Consider the following 6,000-nt stretch of genomic DNA (forward strand, 5'->3'; position numbering starts at 1 on the left):
ACACCATACACCATACACCATACACCATCCCATCCCATCCCATATACCATAACATAACATACACCATTACATCCTATACCATACTGCATACATGCAAAACCATACCCCATACCATACCATTCCATACAACATACCATACACCATACCATACCATACCATACCATATCATACCATACTACACACCATACCATAGCATACACCACACCATACCATACCATACATCAAACCATACCATATCATACATCGTACGATACCATATCTTAGGATACCACAGCATACCAGAGCATGTCGTACCATACCATATCATATCATACAAAATTTGATACCTTACCATACACTATACCATACAAAACACCATACCATGCCCCATACAATACGACATACCATACCCCATAACACACCATACTATACCATACTATATCATACATCATACCATAACATATTATACACTGTACCATACCATACACCATGCAATAACATACAAAAACATTCCCCAAACAATACCACACCATACCGTACCACACCGTACCATACCATACTGTACCATACCATACCATACCTGTGGCGCTTCCACAGGGCCCCCACGGCTGGGCCAGAGGGGCAGGGGTGCCAGGCCAGACGGCTGTGCCTGTGAAGGCACCATTGTCATTCAGATAGGCAGAACGGGCCAGGAGCCCCCCAGGCTCCAGCTGCTCCTCAGAGCAGGGTCCTTCATGGGGCTGCCACACCTGGGCATATGGTGCAAGGAATTTTTCCTTTGCCATATGCTGGACACTGCCAGTCCCCCTGCAGGTCTCCTGCACCTCTCAGGCTGCCCAGGGTCCCCAACATGTCTACACCCCATGTGACCTTTTAGGGGGCCTGTGAAACCACATTGCTCTGCTCCAGACTAATAGCCAGGTTCCTCTGCTCCAGGCTTTTTATTTTCACGACAGACTGTCTCCTCATGCCTGGCCAATGGTGTTCATTTCCTTTACCTTCCCATGAACCTGCACTCGATAAATGCAGGTGTAGCGTGACTTCCCCCAGTTGCTCTGTATGAGAAGCCTGATGCGCTGAAAGGCTCTGGGAAGCTCACTCTGCAAAGCAAATGCGGCAAAAAGCCAGGTCAGTGCCAGGGCGTCAGGAGGCCCTGCGTGTCGTCCCCTGCCAGCCTGGCCCTTGCAGCTCCCGCCCTGGTTGATGGGACAGCATCTCTGTCCTACCCTTCTCCCGACCAGGCCCCCTGGGCTTCTGCAGAGCAGGCCGGACCTTCTGGAAACCTGAGGCTTGATGAGCCTTGGCAGGAAATGGAGCCTGGGGAAGTCCTGCTGCTGGGGCAAGGCGTTGGGTATCGTGGCTGCCACCGCCTGTCTGGGTGGGGCTCAGTGCCTGTCCCACCACCCCTTCCCTTTGCTGGGGCGTCTGTGCTGGCAGAGTGGCCAGGGAGTGCTCCTGCACATGGGCTGTGGCAGCACCCAGCAGCTCCTCCATACAGACCTTCCTCGTGCACACACATAGCAACTGCTCTTGTTTAGGCTTTGCACCGTATATTTGGCCCATTCTACCCGGGTGTTTGTATCTCCATATCCTGTTCCTACTTCAAAGGTTTCTCTTACATCTGGCATTTCTACAACAGTGACCACTTTAGGGTCACTTGGCAGGACCCACTGCCCTACTTTGAGTTTTTTGAATCAGTAATTTTGTTAGTTCTTCATTACTATTGTTCTTTAACACTTACATTTTGAACCTTCCTAGGGCATCTTTGCCACTAATGTCTGTTCATGATTCGTAAACCCCACTTACTACTCCCTGTATTGTAATTAGCAATGGGCTGCACTGCAGGGACTCACATCCTGGGAGAGATTGTCCTCTAGATAGCATAATTTTTCTTTTCAACTCTGTAATGGTTCATTGCTCACTGTCCATCCCCTAAACTCTGTGGTCCAGAAAACACTGTACCGGGAGTGGCAAAGAGAGACAGCAACAAAAACTATGCACTTATTTAAATCATCCTTAGAGCAGCTCAGTTCCCCTGGACACGTCTTTGTTTTCATAACTCAATTGTCTTTGGCTCTGTACATCCGCACAATAAAGGATCTGGCAAGCTTCTACTTCAACTGTTAGGGAACCTTCAGTTTCAGTCATGTTAATGATGAGTAACCTATTTGTAAATTCTACATAATACAGGATCAATAATCCCCAGACGTTCTATTTCATTTTTATCTCTGTATCTTCAGTCGAAGGGAAGCGTCAGTTGTCCGTACTTGCCACTCGTCATTGTCCTTTGGAGGTTCAACTGGCCGTATGATCCATGTGTAATGAATCCACCCTTTCTCAGCTGGTTGTACCGCTGTCTTGGTGATCAGTGCAACTTGAAATGTTCCTTCCCAATGTGCCTGAAGCTTTGTTTTCTCCCAGGATTAGACCAGGACCCCGTTTCCAGGCTGAAACTTGTGAGCTACAAACTAATGGCAGAGTTTGAATGAGAAGTCTCTGGTGCCTGAGAGAAGATAGAAGACAACCTGAGTATACGGTTTTTGAGAAACATATCCTTAGTTTCAAACTGTGGGGTCCATCATCATTTCTGCCCAGGTATGGTACCCAAAGAGCATTTCACAAGGTGAAATTCCTATATGCTTGTGAGAAGCAGTTCTGATTCTCAACAAGGCTAAAGGTAGACACCTACTCCAGGATAACTTAGTTTCCAATACTAATTTTGACAATTGCCTCTTTAAGGTCTGGTTCATCCTTTCTGCTTTTCGAGATGACAGGGGATGCCAGGGGGAATGAAAATCCCAAGATATCTCCAAACTGTCCTTTAGTCTTTGCAGTACCCTGGAAGTAAAAGGTCCCCCTTGATCTGAGTCTATATTTTTCACTATTCCCTATCTAGGAATAATTTGTTCTAGAAACACTTCTGCTACCACTGCTGCCATGGCAGTGCTCAGAGGGAGAGCTTCTACCCACCCAGTAAGGTGATCTACCAACACTAGTAAATATTTAATTCGAACAACTGCAGGTAATTCTTTGAAATCAACTTGAATATGCTGAAAGGGTCATAAACTTGGACTCCACCCTCCTGCAGGCTGCTTTCTAAGTGTCTTTTAATTTACTTTTTTAAAAAAACACACATATTTCACAAATTTGCTTGGCTATAGTATAAATTCCAGTACACCCATATTTTCGTAATACTATGTCACACATTGCTGGTGTTCCCCAATGACTCCCCTGATGTAAAATTGCTAATACCTCCCTCATGGTTTGCTTATTTAACATTTCTCTACCATCTGGGCGTACCCATTTCCCATTCTGTTCCCTGGCTCCTAATTCTCGGAGGACTTCTATTCCTTTTTCATTGAAGACTGGAATTTCTTGAAGGGTCAGGACCTTACTTCAGGTTTTGAGGATGTTTCACCTGCTGATTTCCCCTGGCGCAAAAGGAGTTTTCCATCTGATGTCCATTAATGTGTCCTACAGCCACCTCTATTGGTGACATCAGGTTATGTAACACTTGTCCAACTAGTTCTTCATGAAACAATTATTTCCCTTTGCTATTAATTAGACCCCGTTCTTCCCAGTTTTTCCCAATGGTGTGCACTACTTCAAATGCATATCTAGAATCAGTATAAATGGTACCTTCTTTTCCTCCTAACACACACAATGCCTGATTGAGAGCATATAGCTCGCATGTTTGAGCTGAGCGGTTATTAGGCAACCTTCTCGTTTCCCTTGTTTCACCACTCACACCTTCAATGACGGAACACCCGTTGCGTCTTTCCCCTGAATTACCATTGAAGACCCCTCTATGAAGGGGTGCAGCCCTGCACGTAGGGGTATGTCTCTCAAATCAAGTCTGACTTTAGTTTGGTATTCTAGCTAAAGTCTAAACAAACATGCTCTAGATCTTGATCTTCATTGTCACCTCTCCATAGGTAAAGTAGCAGGGCTCAGATATGATTCTGTTGTTAAGATCAAATAATCTTTTTCAATTAATAAAGCTTCATACTTCAAGATTCTTGAGTCAGCTAGCCAGTTCCCAGCCTTTTGGGTCAGGATCAGTTTTGCTTGACGGGGGTTGCTCACCACTAAAGTTTCTCCAGAGGTTAACCCCCTGCTTTCTTCCACCAGAAAAGCGGTTGCTGCTGCAGCTTGCACACACCGGCCAACCTTGATACCCTGGATTCTAAGAGCTTTGGTAAGTGTGACACTGGTTGTCGCTTCCCCCCAGCCCACCTGCTGGTGTGACCGCACGAGAGGCAGAACTGGCCTGCACTCCACGCAAGCATTGCTCGGCAAAACACCTCTGGATTATCAACGCTGGTTTTAGCATAAATCCACAACACAGTCCCATACTAGCTACCATAAAGGAAATCAACTCCACCCCAGCCAAAACCAACACAAACTTCCAGGGCATACTATCTCTTTCAAATTTTCTCCTTGTGACCCCCCATGCAATAATGGTGTTTCCGCACCCAGAGCCTCGAAAAGGTCTCTCTCTAATAAATAATCTGGGGAATCTGTTATAAATTTCCAATCACTCATGCTTTAAGCAAACAAATCTTTTATTATGTCCACCTGATTAACAGGAGCATAAGCTAAACAGCTCTGAGTGCAGGGGGAGTGCGCTCTGCCAACGTGCACGCCTCAGGTGTCTGATGAACTCTTTTTATTGCCTCGGCTAGTTCTTCTTGCATCAGACCCCGTGGCTGGTTGTTACTAGGGCTATTCGCTCTTCCTCACTGGTTGTCAAAGAGTTTCTTCTTCCTCAGTGTCCCCCCTCACAACAGTTTGCCCAACAACCAACTGTAACCACCTTTCTAAATTAAACAGGTGCCATGCTTTATTTGGTCAACATGAGTAGTTTCTGCAGCTTAGCAGAATTTTCCACTTAACCATCTTTTTTTAGCACAAATTATTATCATTTTTCTCGTAAATCTTGCACTAATATAAACCTTCCCCACACGCTTCTAATTCCTGTTGTCACGAACAGGAGTTTGTTCAGAATTCTCTCTCCTTCCTCCTGCTACCCCTTTTATTACAACGGTACCTTATGTCTAAGATCTTTTTAAGGTAAAATTTAAAAGGGACAGGGCAGCTTCCGTATCTGCAAAGAACTCGACACCGCAACCTCCTACTGTACCAACTATATGCCCTTTTGTGATCTAAACAAGTCTCCCCACATTAAAGACATTAATCGGTCTGCATTCTGGAATTAGTTTGAAGATACTTTGTTCTACATCAAGGATTTAGAGCCTGAAGTCTCTTCAGTCCTTGCCCCACACTGGGGTCGGGCACCAGGTCCCCAGCTTCATAAAAACAACATTCCTTCGTTCACCGTTCCTTACATGTGTATGTGGGATTTATGTTGCCGCCTGTGCAGCAACGTGTGTGGAGTCTGAGCCCCCGGGCGGCTTTGGGGGAACCTCTCGGCAGTGGGTGGGGGTGCGGGCCCGGCCTCTCCTGTGCTGCAGCGGCTGCCGATCTCTCGCTGCCGCCTCTGTCTGGGTCGCTGGGCGGCGACAAGCGCCTTGTGACCGGCCCGGGCGCTACGGCAACCCGCGCATGCGCACAAAGAGCCGCGCGGCACAAGCAGTCGTGGCGGGAAAAAGCGGAGGCGGCGGCGGGAAGCCGCGAGCGTGCGGCGTTGGCTGAAGGGACGCGGCGGAGCGCTAACAGGGGAGCGGCACTGGGTGGCTGTGCCTCCCTGAAGAAACAGTTGGGCACCACGCAGGGGCTCAGCCTAGCCCCACGCAGCCCCCAGTGACACTAAAGCTAAAACTGCAACGCAAGGGGGTTTAGCTTCTGACAAACTGTCTTTGGTTGTTCTTTTTTTTCCAATATAACAATGCTCACAACAAGTGAAAAGAAGCTTCACTCCTGTGACCTATTGGGGTATTTGTAGTCACAATCATAATTATGGGAGGTTCTAAGAGAAAAGGGAAAAAGATGAATATGGGAGGGGATGGTCCGACAATACCTCCAGATAGCCCATCAGGGAGGATCATAACTAACGAACTT

This window comes from Patagioenas fasciata, chromosome Z (assembly GCF_037038585.1).
Source record: "Patagioenas fasciata isolate bPatFas1 chromosome Z, bPatFas1.hap1, whole genome shotgun sequence".
Lineage (NCBI taxonomy): Eukaryota > Metazoa > Chordata > Aves > Columbiformes > Columbidae > Patagioenas > Patagioenas fasciata.